Source organism: Peromyscus californicus, unplaced genomic scaffold (assembly GCF_007827085.1).
Source record: "Peromyscus californicus insignis strain IS unplaced genomic scaffold, ASM782708v3 Scaffold_14__1_contigs__length_90479793_seg_2, whole genome shotgun sequence".
Taxonomy (NCBI): Eukaryota; Metazoa; Chordata; class Mammalia; order Rodentia; family Cricetidae; genus Peromyscus; species Peromyscus californicus.
The window spans coordinates 36,680,115-36,697,528 of record NW_026294436.1 but is presented as its reverse complement, the minus strand read 5'-3'; positions in this window follow the sequence as shown (position 1 = coordinate 36,697,528).

Below are 17,414 nucleotides of genomic sequence, written 5' to 3'. Positions count from 1 at the left end.
GGCCGCTTCCGGCTCGGGTGCCTGGGCGAATCACAGGCGAGCTCCCGGGAAGATCGCGCTCTGAAGCCCCGCCCCCCGGGGACGAAGCCCCGCCCACCGCCCCGCCCTCCTCCCTGGCCGCCCCCTCCGGCCTCCGCCGCTCAACTAGGTCAGCGCAAGGTGATCCCGGGGAGCTGGGCGGCGGTGGCGGTGGCCGCTCCTCGTGTTACTTATCGCGCGCGCGATCCCTCCCGTGCCTCACACCCTCGCTTCGCCCTTCTCCACTGACCAGGAACCGGTTTCCCTGCTGCCTCCTTCGCTTGCTCTGCCTTCTCCTCGAGAGATCCGACGTGGCGATTAGAGTTCTCAGCGTCACACTGACTTCTAGGCAACCACCCTAGACCGGGACCCCGGCAGGAGTTGGGCGTTAGATTTTACCCTGGAGGTGGAGGGGTGAGGAATGGAGGAAGAAGGGATAAGTCTGAAAGGAGGGCCTCGACAGCTCCTCCATTGGCCTGCTTTGGGTGGGGATTCAGTGAGTGGGTGAAAACAGTTGAAGAGATAACTATCAGTGTGCCATTAAAAAAAAAAAAGTGTTCGCTTCTACTTTTTGTCCCCCGGTAGTCAGTTCCTCACTAGTCTTGCCTTCTTTGGGCAAAGAAAAAGTAGCTTGGAGAATTGTTAGTCCCTATCGCTACCTCCTGGGGCCTTTTTAACCCAGGAGCCGAGCACAAATATCCGCCCACCACCTTGTTCCTGGGAGGCAATCTGTTAGGTCAAATGTGATTTAAGCTGGGCTCTGCCACCGCTTCATAGGACTCTAAAAGGCACACTGTGAAAGTTTCCTTGATCGAAGATGAGGGAAGTTGGTGAGATTATATCCAAACGTGTGTGAATTATACACATATTAGAGTTAGGGAAAGCCTTCTAGGTGAATGGCCTGCTCATGCTGGGTTGTGGAGGGCACTTACACAGTCTATACCTAACTTGGTATTTGGTCGTCCCAAATCTGCTTAATTTGTAGACGTTTCTCAGAGCTGTTTGACAATGCTTTCTTCCATTCTTTCAATTATGCTTATGGGGCAGAAAATAAGAATTTGGGGGGGGGCCTTCACTACTTTTTAAAAAGGGGATCGAGGCCAGGAGACTTGTTTCCTTTTTTGTTGTTTGTTTCAACGAAAGGAGGAAGTAGGAACAAAGATGTCTACTGGTATGGTATTTTGTGCCTTAAAAAGAAAAAGACGGGCCTTTGCCACCCGCCGTTTCTCCTTCTGATAGAACATTACTTGTACTGCAGATGAGACTATGAGGGTACACAACTGTTGAGCTCTTCCTAGCAGTGAGAGAATATGAACTGCCCACTTGGGACAGGCACATGACTGGTCTGCTGGCCACATGGCCCTACTTGCTCTACACTAAATAGCGCCTTTGTAATCTGAAACGGTCAACACTTCTCTTAAAGCTACAGTGTGATCAGAGTCAGTGTAGTTTTGCCTTTATGTATTTCCTTCTTTATGAATAATGGCATAATTTACATACCGGATCTGTCTTTCAGGCATCGCAGTCTATTTAGTAACCACTGACACTTGAAAGTGAGCCATAAATGATTATTTGCATTATATCTTTAATGGTAACAAATGATATAATGTTGCTGGGGGGGGGGGGTGAGGACAGCAGTAGAGTGCTTGCCTAAATAGTCAAGGCCTTGGGTTTCATCTCTAACATTGCAAACACACAAACATATGTACAGATTGTGTAAGAGTGCTCGTTATTAATTTATGAGTGCATCTTCTGTGTCAGATAAGTTACAAATTGGTGACAATCATCTTCATTTCTCTCTTTGATCATGCTTCAAATATTGTCACATACTGAACTCCGGCCAATGGTTTGTTAATTCTCAATGTGCCTATTCCCTAGGGCTACTGCAACAAATTACTACACTGTTTTAAAGGACGAACGTTTATATCCAGTTATAGGAGGTTAAGTCTGAGATCAAAGGGCTAGTCAGAGCTTCTTCCTCTGAGCCTAGGGAAGGATCTGCTCCGAGCCATTCAGTGGTAGCCCCCTGACTTCAGCAGCAGCATAATTCCAATCTCTCTCTCTGTGTGTGTGTGTGTGTGTGTGTGTGTGTGTGTGTGTTTGAGACAGGGTCTTACGGAGTCCAGTCTAGGTTTGGACTTATGATCCTCCTGCCTCAGCCTTCCAAGTACTGGAAATACAGGAACACACTGTCAACACCCAACTCTAACATTTATTTGATATTTTCTCCATTTGCATGCCTGTAATCCAAATTTCCCCCTTTTAAGAGGTTCTCAATCACATTGGAGTAAGGGCCACTGTATTCCAGTATGACCCTGTTTTAGCTAAGTCTGCAACTACTTTGTTCCCAAATGAAGTCTTGTTTGGAGGCTCTGAAAGTTGAAACTTCAACATGAATTTGAGGAGAGAGGACATGGCTCAACCCTTAATACTAGTTCAATGTCTCTCAAATGTAGTCACTGATCACATGGGTAAGAATCACCTGATTGTTCTTACTAGGCAGACAAGTCGCTAGGCTTTTTCTGGGGATAGTGTCTTCAAAGGAGGGGGCTTACTTTGTCCCTGGGACCTTTGGCAATGTCTGGGAACAACTAAGAGGTAAGTCCTTCCTACTGTTAATCGAGGGCCTGGAATGCTACCGAACACTTCAGTGCACACAGCGCATCTCGGTGCCCAGTGCCCTCAGAACAAAATGATCCTCTCAGCCTGCAGATAACAATAGCACCGAGATTAGAAACCCTCCCTACAGCTGCTGAGTGTCAGTCTCTGGGAAATGGCCCTAAAACAGTCGACAAGCATCCTAGCAACTTTCCCCCGCAACTAAAAATTTTGAAAACCACTGCAGATCCCACAGCACATGAGCAGGCTTCATTTCTGTAAGAAAGTTTGCCACCTCTCTTCCTTAGTAGCCATGCTAATTATGGCAGATTGATTTAGTTAAACATTACCCACTTAGCAACTCTGATGCTCAATAAATCAGCCTTAACATTAACCTTAAGTCGGGCTTTTGTTTACATCTGAAGACGGCCGTGCCACGTGACGCTATTTTGATCAATTGCTGACATTTTCTGGGTGTCCTGTGCCTAATGACAGCTGTCGCCAGGCCAGCTTGGCAGAGCACCGCTTGTGTCCTCCCCTCGGGCTTTCTCCTGTATTCAGAGTGACTGGCCTGTCTGTTTCTTACGTCTCATTCCTTGCGGTTAATTTTCCTCAGTTTCTTTTTCTTCTTCCCTTTAGCCCTTGAAGGTATTTTCAGGGCACATTAGTGAAATCTTAAGAGCAAGAACTACAAAATAAATAGTGGTATCAAAAAGGAAAGAAAAAAAGGCACAGGCAGCCTAGGGGGGAAATCCTCCAACTTCCATGCTCCCATTAAAGTAGGTCACTGGAAATTGTTATGTTTTGTAATGCATAAAAATTGAGAGCTTGGTGCCTTTCTAAAATATGATTCCTCTAATATGCATTCCCTGCTCTCAAGATTCCATTTTTCTGGTAAGTCCTCCATAGATTTTTTTTCGCCAGAACGAAGCAGCCTATTTCATTTATTTGTGAATCTGATGACTAGAAAATTCTTTAAATATGTATCAATATTTTAATGCTGACTTCTCTTTTCTGGTTACTACAGGAGACAATCTCTCCAATGGCCTTGTGCTAGTTCCCTGAAGTCGTTACAGGTAAAGATCTGAAATCCTCTCAAGTCTCCTGCTCTACCTATAAGGGTTCCCTGATAGTGTCTTTCCTTTCCAACAGTTTCTAAGGAATTAAAACTTTTCCTGTTAGGACTGGGATGTAGCTCAGTTGACACAAAGCCCTCCTTGCTCACACAAAGCTCTGGGTTTAGGAGGAGAGGGGATTATGAAGCCAAGGTCATTCTGCTACAGAGTAAGTTCCAGGCTATCCCTAAGATACATAAGACCCTATCTCTAAAAATAACACGAAATAAAATTTTTCGTGTGCTTTTTTGACATGTAGCCACAGATGTTATGTTCAGCTCCGGAACTCTAGGCTTTCTATAGCAAAATAAATAAATAATAAATAAACCACACAAACCCCCAAAGCTTCCTTTTTTTGTTTGAGAAAGGGTCTCATGTGGTCCAGGCTGGCCTCAAACTTGCTACTTGCTGTGTAGCTGAGGGATAACCTTGGAGACTGTATCTTTCTGCCTCCACCCTCCATGAGCTGGGATTATAGGTATGTGTCCCCATACACGGCATGAAAAAAGTCTTTGTTTACTCATTCTTGAAAATCACGGAATAGCCTTCATACTGAGTTTTAATGTCACGTCACGACTCAAGTGTAGAAACAAAAGTATGTTAACACAGGAGCATGGTCATCACAGTTCAGTCCAGAGAGTTACTTTGTTTTAATCTCATTTAAAACTTAATGAATGGAAGTTACACACTATAGTTCAATTACGGCAGCCAACCAGCTGTTGCCAGTATAAACTGACCACTCGGCAAAGGAAGTCAAGAAGTTTTGCGACAGGAAACAGCAGAAAGGGCATAGCAGTTAGACTGTAATGCTCTTCTTCCTGCTGTTTCCGGTTTTATGAAGACACACAGGAAGTACAACCGCGCAGCTCGAAATCTGGGCATGGTGGTACACACCTGTAAACCCAGCACTCAGGAGATAGAGGCAGGAGCAGCTCCTTGATTTCCAGGCTAGCCAGGACTACGTCGTGAACCTCATCGGAACAAAACACAAAACCTTTACGTTACAGCGAGAGCCAAGTTTTCCAACTACTAAAGGCAAAGTCATGATGTCACAGTGACTTGTTCTGTTTCTCTTCCTCTCTGCCATATGCTGCTAAAATTGATGCCCTTAGGGACAGAATTATGAAGTGAAATGCATTCTTTCCTAATCAAGTCTCACATCTTACTAGACAGGAAAGCGGTGGGATGCTGGGCAAGGTGCCATATACTGCAATTCAGGCATTCAAGAGGTGGTAATGGGAGCGTCAGGAGTTCAAGGAAAAAATGGTGGCTGTGTGTGTGTGGTGTCTCCCCCATCCTCCTTTGCACTTGGTCCCTAGAGCACTGTGTGAGGACTTAACGCAAGTGTCCTTCAGAATGCCTACTTTTTCCTGCTGGTTAGGGTTAAAAGTGATGGGTCAAGTCAAGTCATTTTTTTCTCCTTTTGAAACAAAGTCTCACTCTGTAGCCCTTTCAAATTCACAGTAATCCTGGTGCCTCAGCCACTGGAGCGTTGGAATTACAGGCATGAACTCCCACCACCCCAGGGTGCCAAGTCACTGTTTTTGACCATGAGTTGCCAGTGACCTTGGGGTTGCTGAGCCTTCTCTGGACTGGTGGACTCTAGACTTCTTCTATGAGAAAGGAAACAAACTTTCATCTTGTATAAACCAAAATGTTGCAGGAACAGACTGTTAAGTGGGCCTTCTGCATGCTCTTCGGTTTCTGTTCCATTTATTTCCCTTTGTAATACCACAGCTGTTTGTTCCTCCTGGAGCCCACACCACCCGTGGGAAACTAGCAAGAAGTAGCCGTCTCTATGCAAGGGATGGCTTAGTTTTTGATTCTGTCTAACAAACACACACTAAGCTGTTTGTAGGTGGTTCTGATGAAGTTCCAGGGGCTACATGTGAAGGCTACAGCCTCAGGTTTTGAAGTAGACAGTTTAGAAGTCCTTCCTCGCTGCTTCCCTCCTACTGATCAATGATGTAGACCACACCATTCTTATTCTCCCAAAAGGCATATTAGCCTACTCCATGCTTCACAGCAGGTGTCTACCGAGTAATTATTCCTTGATGTAGATGGGAAAGCACACGAGGCCTAAACACTACATTAGAAAACTATAGACAACTTAGAGTGGGAGAAACGTCTTCCCAGGGAAGAGCACACCTGGTTCTCCACTACCTGGAAACATATACTTCCACATGCAAGTAACAGACAGACTGAGCAGGTTGCATTTATGGATTTAGGAATACACATACTCACATATATAACAATTTTTAAAAAAAGCAGCCATGGATTTGAAAGAGAGCAAGGAGGGGTAGATAGAAGGGTTTGGAGGGAGGAAAGGGAAAAATTATATAATTATAATTTCCAAAAAATAAAGAAAAATAAAAATTTAGCTAAATTAAGATTTACAGGTAGGTAGTCTTTTGTGTGTGTGTGTGTGGGGGGGGGGGGTGTCTCCTTTTAGAAAGTAACCAGTTGCCAAGTGGATAAACTCTGCTGTACAAATGGGAAGTCGATTGATTTTTATCTAACATGGACTGGCTGTTAACTTTCTCTGTCCATCCCCCTCCACACATGTATAAAATACCTCTCAGAAGTCTCGTGGCTTTCTACTCCTCTTGGGTATTTAATCATCACTTTCAGGTATTAAGGGACAAGTAACAAGGGCTCCAGAGGAAGAAGGAGCGGATGAGAGAGGGATGGACACAACAAATTCATACATGTATGAAACTCAAACATTTTAAACCAGTTTTGAGGAAATATTGTTCATAATTTTGACAAATTGAGCAACCTTATAGTTGAATGAAGACTAGGTACAAAGAATAATGGGCCCTTTCTCCACTTAACTAGTTCCCTGTCTGTATATTGTCATAAAGGAGCTGTGTTCTGGGCATGTTTTCTCCAGGTAGCCTTTGTTCAGTGAGTGCTTATAACAGAAAAGGCTTAATGGTTCATGCTGGCATACCCAGAAAGCAGATGTGAAGGGAGAGGGGAACTTGTCAAGAAGGGCTCCAGTGGAAGAAGGAGCAGGTGAGAGAGGGATGTAAACACAAATTCATACATGGATGAAACTCAGACATTTAAAATCAGTTTTGAGGAAATATTGTTCATAATTTTGACAAATTGAGCAGCCTTATATTTGAATGAAGACTGGAGGGAAAAAGAATGAATGAAGACTGGGTACACAGAATAAAAGTGTACTTATTCATAGTTTAAAGCAGGACAGGTGTCTTAGGGTTTCCACTGCTGTGACGAGACACCATGACCATGGCAACTCTTATAAAGGAACACATTTAATTGGGGTGGCTCGCTTACAGTTTCAGAGGTTCAGTCCATTATCATCATGGGGGTGGAGAGCATGGCTGCATGCCGGCAGACATGGTGCTGGCTACATCTTGTTCAGAAAACAGCAGATGGTCTGTGTGTCACACTGAGCAAAGCTTGAGCAAAAGAGACCTCAAAGCCCACTCCCACAGTGACACACTTCCTTCAACAAGACCACACCTACTTCAACAAGGCCACACCTCCTAATAGTGCCACTCCTTGTGAGATCGTGGGGGCCAATTACATTCAAACTACCACAACAGGTAAAGATTGGATGGCCACATCTGCTAAGGTCCTTCTTGTCAGTGGGGACCTTGCAGACCCCCAAGTTGGCATAGAACACCATATGGTGAAACAATGTTTTTAGCTCACATCTCAGGTCTCTCCTCTTCATTTAAAGCCACAGTCCCACCTAGGCATGGTGGTATACCTCTAAATCCCAGCACTTGGAAGATATAAAAGGGCAGAAGCTACATAGAGAAACCATGACTCAAAAATCAAAACAAATAAATGTTATTATCATATACATTACACACATATATATATATATACATACCATAGATATATATGCATCTATATACTATATGTACACTATATAATAAAATACAAAAACTTTAAAAATAATTAGTTGGACTGGTATGATGGCTCGTGGGGTAAAGGCACTCACCACTAAGCCTAAAACCCTAGTTTGATCCACAGAATCCACATGCTGGAAACAGAATCATTTCTCAATCTAGCAAGTTGTCCTTTGATATCCATAGGCATATCATGGTGAGCATGCGCGCGCGCAAACACGTACACAACAATCTTATAAATTTAAAGATAATATTTATACCTTAAGAAAAGTTTTAAAGAGTCAATAAAAGGGTGCCAGATGAAGCATTTATCTAATTATTCTTTTATCAGTAAAAATTTGGGAGTCAGATCTCTGTGAGTTCAAAGCCAGCCTGGTCGACAGAGTCCCAGGACAGGCACCAAAACTGCACAGAGAAGCCCTGTCTCGAAAAACCAGAAAAAAAAGAGAGAGACTTTCACGAACAATGACATATGTAAACAAGACATAACAGGCAAAGAATTTAAATTTGCACGGTATCAAAATACATATAATATTGCTTTTCCACTCTACATTTCAGTACATATTTTCACTAGGAGAAACTGGTGTCCCTTGCATATGTAAATATACCAGGGTAATTTGTGACCTGCTTCATGTACAGTCCACAGTGACAACTACGCTCTGTGATTCTCCTTTCCACTCCCCTCCCAAAACAAAAAAAAAAAAACATTGCCGGGCGGTGGTGGCACACGCCTTTAATCCCAGCACTCGGGAAGCAGAGGCAGGCGGATCTTTGTGAGTTCAAGGCCAGCCTGGTCTACAGAGCGAGATCCAGGAAAGGTGCAAAGCTACACAGAGAAACCCTGTCTCGAAAAAACAAAAAAAACAAAAAACAAAAAACATTATCCCAAGAAGGTAGTAGGACCACTGGTTTGCTTTAAACTTGAAGAATAGTTGCTTTCCCTTTTAGAACTTCCTTAGAATTTTTAATTAGTGAAGTTATTGTCATCGGGCTACAGGCAGCCATGAAGGGGCACTGACGGGAAACAAAACCCGCTGCGATTCCAGGTATCGGCAGCCAGTATTTATGAATAAAAGATGTTACAGGTTCAGTAAAGGGGAAGGTGAGCTAGAATTGCCCTTCAGATGAGAGCTTTCTTAGAGCAGTTATGGCATCACACCACAGCCAGCAAGGTGGGGTTCTAATGGGAAGGAAAGAGAAGGGAAGCCTTCAGGTCCAATTCTTGTTGATGTAGTTGGAACTAATACTTCCTTTTTTGAGAATCTCATACATGCGTGCAATACAATTTATTTTGACTATACTCACCCACATTCCTCCCCCGAACTCCTACCAGGTACATCCCCATCCTTCACCCCTCCAACTTTGTTCTCTCTTCTCTCTCTCTCTATGCTCTCACAACCCCCTTATTCTAATCTGTGATGCTCGTGGACTACTGAGCATGTGCGATCCGTCAGAATATGGTCAACTACCTGTCGCCCTGTGGTAGCACTTGTCCCACATGCGTGAGGCTCCAGGTTCAATGCCTCATACGGAAAAGTGTCGCACGAATCTTAAAAGGTCTTAATAAAAACAAACCGAGAGCCAGGTATTGGGGTTAATGCTGAAAGATCAGAGAGATAGAACAGGCCACAGCTAACCTCACCTCGCCAGCTTCTCAGCCGATCTTATTTCCTCAGACTGGAAGCCTCTGAATCCTCATCCGGAATGAATCTCAGCTGAACTGCTGCTCGAAAGCCTAAAAGCTTAACCGACTCTAGTTCCTGGTTTTCACGCCTTATATACCTTTCTGCTTCTTGCCATCACTTCCTGGGATTAAAGGCGTGAGTCACCATGCCTGGCTGTTTCCAGTGTGGCTTTGAACTCACAGAGATCCAGAGGGATTTCTGCCTTTAGAATACTAAGATTAAAGGCGTGTGTGCCACCATTTTCTGGCCTCTATATCTAGTGGCCGTTCTGTTCTCTGACCCCAGGTAAGTTTATTAGGATACACAATATGTTGGGGAACACAATGCCACCACAGAAAAGAACGTAGAAAGTACCAGCAAACTGAAAGCATGTATACATATAATGCCTCCTAATTATTTGAGTGAGATATTGGAGCCATGGTTTTAAATTTAACTGATTATAGACTTTCTTTTATAGGCAGAAGTTATGGAGTTTTTTTTGGGGGGGGGGGGTTTTGTTTTGTTTTGTTTTTTTTTGTAAAATGCTAGACTAGGTACATTTGATCATTACCAGGTCTTAAAATTCTTTGGTCAGGTTCTGAAATACGATAAGCAGGATTTGGAATTACTTTCTCATAGTGCTTATCCATTACAAATGAGTAATGCTATAGTTCTTAAGCACACCTGTCAATATTTAATAACACCTAGGTAATGATGCTTTTATTAGCTTTCAAGGTTAGACAACTCCAATAAATAATGAAAACATTTAGCACTTACCTTAACCACAAAGGAAACTAAAATCTTGTTTTGTTTGTTTGCTTGCTTTTTTTTTTGAGACAGGGTCTCTCTGTGTAACCCTGGCTGTCCTGGAACTCACTCTGTAGACCAGGCTGGCCTCGAACTCACAGAGATCCACCTACCTCTGCCTCCCCAGTGCTGGGGTTAAAGACGTGTGCTGCCACCACCACCTAGTTCTGGAAACTAAAATCTTTTTTGGTTTTTTGAGACAGGGTTTCTCTGTGTAGCTTTGGCGCCTTTCCTGGAACTTTCTGTAGCCCAGGCTGGCCTCGAACTCACAGAGATCTACCTGTCTCTGCCTCCCGAGTGCTGGGATTAAAGGCGTGCACCACCACCGTCCAGCTTGGAAACTAAAATCTTAAAAGGCCACCTTGACAGAAAACTTTGGGAACCACTGGTCTTTTCATCAGAGAATTTACAAAATAGTAATAATAATAATAATAATAATAAATAATCTGCTCCTTACTGTCCACCTGAAGGTATTTTGTGATTTAAGTCAAAATATTATAAATGGGGTTAGAATTATGGTATGTGGTTTAAACAGAGGGAGATGAAATTTTGGAGCCATCTAAAGGATGGTACCATTGCAAATGTGACATTGGGTACCAGAAATAATATTCAGAATGCTCAAAAACCTTCCCCAGGGCTAGGGATGTAGCTCAACTGGTTAAGTGCTTGCTTGGTATACATTAGGTCCTGGTTCAATCTCCAGCACTATAAACCGGGTATAATGGCAAACGCCCATAACCCCAGCACTTGGGAGGCAGAAACAGGAGGAGCAGAAATCCAAGGTCATCAAGTTTGAGGCCAGCCTGGGCTACATGAGACCCTGACTCAAAATTACCAAATGAACAGCCAAAAACCTTCCCCCCAGACTAGATTTTTGCCTGCTTGAGGTTCTGGCTTCAATTCCCAGCACCATCGAAAGAAAAATAGATCAAGGGGCTAGGGAGATGTCTCGGTAAAGTACTTCCTGGGCAGGGTCAGGGCCTGCGGTTGGATCCTAGTACCCACATAAGAAGCTAGGTGCAGCAAAGCATGCCTGTGATCTCATCTGGTGATTCTCAGGCAGGAGGATCCCTGAGGCCGCTGCTGACCAGCCAGTCTAGCTACATCTGTGAGCTCTGGGTTCAGTGAGAGACCCACTGTCAACAATTAAAGTGGAGAGCAACTGATGAAGTCACTTAATGTTGACCTCTGGCCTCCACGTGCAAACACATGCACACGTGTGCCTCCCTTCTGGTGTGTGCAAACATGTACACACACACACACACACACACACACACACACATTACTACCACACACACAATCCACAAACAGTAAGAAAATAAGATCTAGACTTTTTTGTTTGTTTGTTTGTTTGTTTGTTTTTAAGAGACAGGGTTTCTCTGTGTAGCTTTGCGCCTCTCCTGGAACTCACTTGATAGCCCAGGCTGGCCTCGAACTCACAGAGATCCGCCTGGCTCTGCCTCCCGAGTGCTGGGATTAAAGGCGTGCGCCACCACCGCCCGGCTGTTTGTTTGTTTTTTGAGACAGGGTTTCTCTCTGTAGCTTTGGAGCCTGTCCTGAATCTTACTCTGTAGACCAGGTGGGCCTCGAACTCACAAGTGCTGGGATTAAAGGCGTGTGCCACCACCGCCCGGCTAGGACTGTACATTTTTTTTTTTTTTTTTTTTTTGGTTTTTCAAGACAGGGTTTCTCTGTGTAGCTTTGCGCCTTTCCTGGAACTCACTTGGTAGTCCAGGCTGGCCTCGAACTCACAGAGATCCACCTGCCTCTGCCTCCCAAGTGCTGGGATTAAAGGCGTGCGCCACCACTGCCCAGCAGGACTGTAAATTCTTAACGAAGTTCCCAATGTAAAGAGCTAAGGAGTTTTTGTTGCTGTTGTTGAGCTGGTGAGATGGCCCAGTGTGTAAAAGCGCTTGTTGAGCAGGCCTGGTGACCTGGAACTCTGTCCCTGGGGTCCACTGTGGAAAGAGAGAGCCAACTCTCAAAAGTTGTTCTTCCATCCTCACATGACTCTCCTAAGTTGTGTGCTGATTTCTGTATGTGTGCCAGAGCACACACTCTCGGGGCGGGGGGGGGGGGGGGGGGGGGGGGGGGGGGGGGGCTCCCCACTCCAACACACATATTAACAATAAAATATATTTAAAATGAAATTTCTTTTTTGAGCTGGAAAATGGTACTTTTCAGTCCTATGGGATCTCTGGAGTCCATTGAATGGGCAACAGCATCAGAGAGGGACGCTACCGGAAACAAAGGGGTGAAGACAGTCGTGTGTCCTTGTTCGCCACACAACGCACAGGCAATAAAGAACATTATGTTGGTAGTCATGTGCTGTTGGAGGGCATTGGGAAGCTGGCTCTGGAAACAGGATTGTCCCCCATGCCATTCCAGACACAATCATGTTTGTCTCCAAGTTCCTCCAAGGCCCTGTGCCTGGGAATGGGCTGGTCCTTCCAACTCTGTGTTGGGGAGGGGCAAATCAGCTCCAGTAAAAAGCATTGTTTTTCAGCATGAAATTTGCAGGCAAATGGATGGAACTAGAAAATGTCATCCTGAGTGAGGTAACCCAAACCCAGAAGGACAAACATGGTATGTACTCACTCATAAGTGGGTTCTAGATATAAAGCAAAGAACAATCAGACTGCAACTCAGAGAACCAGGGAGGCTACATAGCAGGGGGGACCCTAGGATGATTGTGGCTTATAATAAGTTTTGGTTTGACTCAATTACTGAGCAAGCCTCAATGAAACATTTCACTATTAGGATAAGAATTTATACTGTATCAAGCTGATAATAGAAAAATAAATAAATTAATTAAAAAAAGAGATGGGGGAAAAAGACACAGGATGTTCTAATGGGAGGTGGAACACTCCATCCAACAGGGAACTCCTTAAACTCAGCAAGTACCAACTCAAAGCTTCAGGAAGTCCTTGAAGCTGACCAGACTCATTGGGCCCCTCCCTCCCAAGCATACGGAAGCTGTGAGGACTGAAAGATACTCTCAGAAGAGCTGAGCGGTGTAGAGCAAGCTGAGGCCAACTGGGCTACCTGAAAAAAGGACACCCTTCAACTTGCCAAGCTGCCTGCAGGCTGTGCACACACCAGACTCCCAGCTCTGATGAGCTCTCAGCCCTGCTGGGTGGGCTCTGGTGACGCAGCTGTCTGTGAGTCGTTTCTGCTCCTGTACATAACCCCTCACTCATACTCCTATAAGTAACTGCAATAAAACGCACTGGGGGGTTGGGGATTTAGCTCAGTGGTAGAGTGCTTGCCTAGCAAGTGCAAGGCCCTGGGTTCGATCCTCAGCTCCAAAAAAAAAAAAAAAAAACAAAAAACAAAAAACAAAAAACAAACAAAAAAAAAAAAACGCACTAGCCGGGCGGTGGTGGCGCACGCCTTTAATCCCAGCACGCAGGAGGCAGAGCCAGGCGGATCTCTGAGTTCGAGGCCAGCCTGGACTACCAAATGAGTCCCAGGAAAGGCGCAAAGCTACACAGAGAAACCCTGTCTCGAAAAACCAAAAAAAAAACCACCTAGAGGAGAAACTATAGCTATGGATTACCTCAGTGGTTCTCAACCTGTGGGTCGTGACCCTTTGGCAGTTGAACGACCCTTTCACAGGGTCACCTATCAGATATCCTGCATATCAGACATGTACATTACGATTCATAACCTTAGAAAAATTGCAGTTATGAAGTAGCAACAAAATAGTTTTATGGTTGGGGCTCACCACATGAGGAACTATATTAAAGGGTCGAGGCTTTAGGAAGGTTGGAGACCATTACCTTAGCTGTACTCAGTGGGATGGTCTGTATGTCAAATGTGTTGCTGATTGGTCGATAAATAAATCACTGATTGGTCATTGGCTAGGCAGGAAGTGTAGGCGGGACAAGGAGGAGAATAAAGCTGGGAAGTGGAAGGCTGAGTCAGAGAGACACTGCCAGCCGCCACGATGACAAATAGCATGTGAAGATGCCAGTAAGCCACGAGCCATGTGGCAAGGTATAGATTTATAGAAATGGATTAATTTAAGCTGTAAGAACAGTTAGCAAGAAGCCTGCCACGGCCATACAGTTTGTAACCAATATAAGTCTCTGGGTTTACTTGGTCGGGTCTGACGGCTGTGGGACTGGCAGGTGAGAGAGAATTGCCCTGACTGTGGGCCAGGCAGGAAAACTCTAGCTACAGCTCCTGCAGAGCAGAGTCCCACACCCACGTTGGAGAGCTCACAACAGTCTATATCTGCAACTCCGGGGGATCCGACACCCTCTTTTGGATTCCAAGGGTACCTTGCACTCACACATGTACATAACGCCCCCAACATCCACATAATTTAACTCCCTTTTTTGTTTGGTTGGTCTTGGTTTTTCGAGACAGGGTTTCTCTGTTGTAGCCCTGGCTGTCCTGGAACTGACTCTGCAGACCAGTCTGGTCTCTCTCGAAGTCACAGAGATCCACCTGCCTCTGCTTCCCTAGAGCTGGGATTAAAGGTGTGTGCTCCCTCCGCCCCACTCATGTGCCAATGTAAACTATTTTTAAAAAGCAAACACACGGAAGGTAGAACATTCCCAGAGGTGTTGTTATTGTCTCTCCCATGGTATAAAAGTACCCAGGGGAGAGAGAAGCTGGAGGTGCGGCCCTGGGATCTTCGCCCAGGGAGAGAAAGCCCAGTCATAGCTTTAGCTTCCCATTCCACCTTCCCCAGTTGTTTTCTGCTGGGTGTTGTGAATGCTTAGTTAGGTCGTCTGGGTTTTTGTTTGTTTGTTTGTTTGTTTGTTCTTCTCGAGACAGGGTTTCTCTGTGAAACAGTCCTGGCTGTCCTGGATCTCGCTCTGTAGACCAGGCTGGCCTTGAACTCACAGAGGTCCGCCTGGCTCTGCCTCCCGTGTGCTGGGATTAAAGGTGTTCCACCGCCGCCCGGCTAATGGGTCGTCTCTTACCTGTTGTTTTATTTTGCCTGGAAGCCTCACCCACTCTGCTGGGCCTAGGACTCTCCTCCAGCCTCCAGCTGGCTGCCTTAATCGGGCTCCCTCAGTCAGTTTCTAGTGGATGTTTGCAAGCCCTGGATTTGATGATACTGCCCTTCTGCGTTACTTGTCCTGTTATTTAGAAACCTTGTCCCAAGGGGCACTCTGCGGTAGCTGAGAGTCTATTGAGAGCTCCAGCTGTTTGTCTCAATGGGGGATGTTTGAGCCTCAGAGCTGATGTTTTCCTCTATCATTTGCTATTCTTTACTTTGGCTTGCTATACACTTAATAAACTCATGCAAAACTAAAAGTATGAGTATGGATATTATAGATCATTCTCTGGACTGTACAGAACATAGATTTTTTTGGGGGGGGGGGGATACAGAGTCTCACTGTGCAGTCCTTGCCGACCTCGAACTCTCTATGTAGACCAGGCTGGCCTTGAACTCACAGAGATCTGCCTTCTGCATTAAAGGAAGGCTGGAATTAAAGGCACACACCACCACTCTCTTGGCAAGGCTCATTCTGTTAGAGATGAGCTGCCACTCAACAATGGGATGTGCCTGGCGAGTCGGGAACACTTGGTACCCGGCTTCACACACCACGCTTTCCCCAGATCTGAGCCAATCCTGTTTCACAGCTGAACAGCATCATCAGCAACTTGAGAACTGAAAAAACAAAAACAAACAAACAATACAAAGCAATGTCCTCCGAGAGCATGTTTGCCGTAGTATCTGGTCTGTGGTTACAGTTCTGGACTTGGCAGCGGAGGAGAGCTGACAGGGCACCGAACCGCCCCGCCCTGTGCTCCTTTCTCACCTGGAGCAGACTCACTTCAGAACCTTGACGATCCAACTTTCTCGGGCCTCAGTTTCCTCATATGTTTGATTGGCAAGAGAAAAGGGCCGGAAGTAGAGAAGACGGTGAAAGAAAGGGGTTTTCTTTTATTTATTTTATTTATTTATTTTTGGTTGTTCGAGACAGGGTTTCTCTGTGTAGCTTTGCGCCTGTCCTGGAACTCACTCTGTAGCCCAGGCTGGCCTCGAACTCACAAAGATCTGCCTGCCTCTGCCTCCCGATTAAAAGCTTGCACCACCACCGCCCGGCAAAAGGGGTTTTCTATTCAATGTGCTCTAGGTATTTTAACTGAAGTAGATACTTTGTGTCCTCCGGATGACACATGGTGAACTGAGAAGAAAAGCAGAGAGATGCTGATCCACAGGTAGGATGAAGTCCCTCCCACTCTACTCCTCCAGGTGATGCCTGCCGCTTCCCAAGGGGTGTCACAGAAGTGATTTGGACTTTCTACGGTCAGTGTAAAAATTTATTTTAAATGTGTTTATTTACGTGTGTGTGTGTGTGTGTGTGTGTGTGTGTGTGTGTGTATGTGGGGGCACACACATACCGCAGTACACACGTGGAGGCCAGAGCACAATCTGTGAGAGTCGAGTCTCTCCTCTCAGTATATGAGTCGGGGGATTGAACTCAGGTCATGGTAGGGAATGAGTTCGTCCATTGATCTCTCCAGCCCAAAATGTTTATTAATTTTAGTGTGTGTTCGTGTGCATGTGCACACGTTATGGTGGGCATGTGGAGGCCAGAGGACATTTTGTAGGAGTTGGGTCCCTCCCTTCATTATGTGAGTCCCAAGGACTAAACTCAAGTCATCATCCGGCTTAGAGGCAAGTGCCTTTACCTGCTGAGTTATCTCTTCCAGCCTGGCCTTTCTTTTGACTGTCCTGACTGAGGTTTAGCTCTTGAGATGGGCGTTATAATGAACGTAGCAACTCACTCCACATTAAAATGCTGAGCTGCTTTGAGCTATTTTCCACTGTTAGGTAAAAGTTCTTGGAGGCCATTGTTTTGGATTAAACTTTCCCACCTACAGATGAGGCTAAAAATCAAAATGGAGTCCCCCATGCTAAGTCACCTTGTTTGGATTTTTGAGAGAGTCTCATGTGGTCCAGGCTGGCCTGGAACTCACTATCTGGCCAAGGATCACTTTGATTTCCAGATTCTCCTGCTTCTACGCCCTCAGTGCTGGGATTCTATACAGATTTAGGTCACCAAGCCAAATATGGTGTGATGGTGGGGATCAAACCCAAGGTCTTATATGTGCAGGGCAAGCACTCTACCAAAAGAGCTGTACCAGTGGCCTGTAGCAAAGTTTTGAAAGAGTTAACACATTTATGTGTGTGTGTGTGTGTGTGTGTGTGTGTGTGTGTGTGTGTGTGTGTACACGCCATCACACACATGTGGAGGTCAGAGGTCATCTTCAGGACTCAGTTCTCACTGGGCGGTGGTGGTGCACGCCTTTAATCCCAGCACGCAGAGGCAGAGGCAGGTGGATCTCTGTGAGTT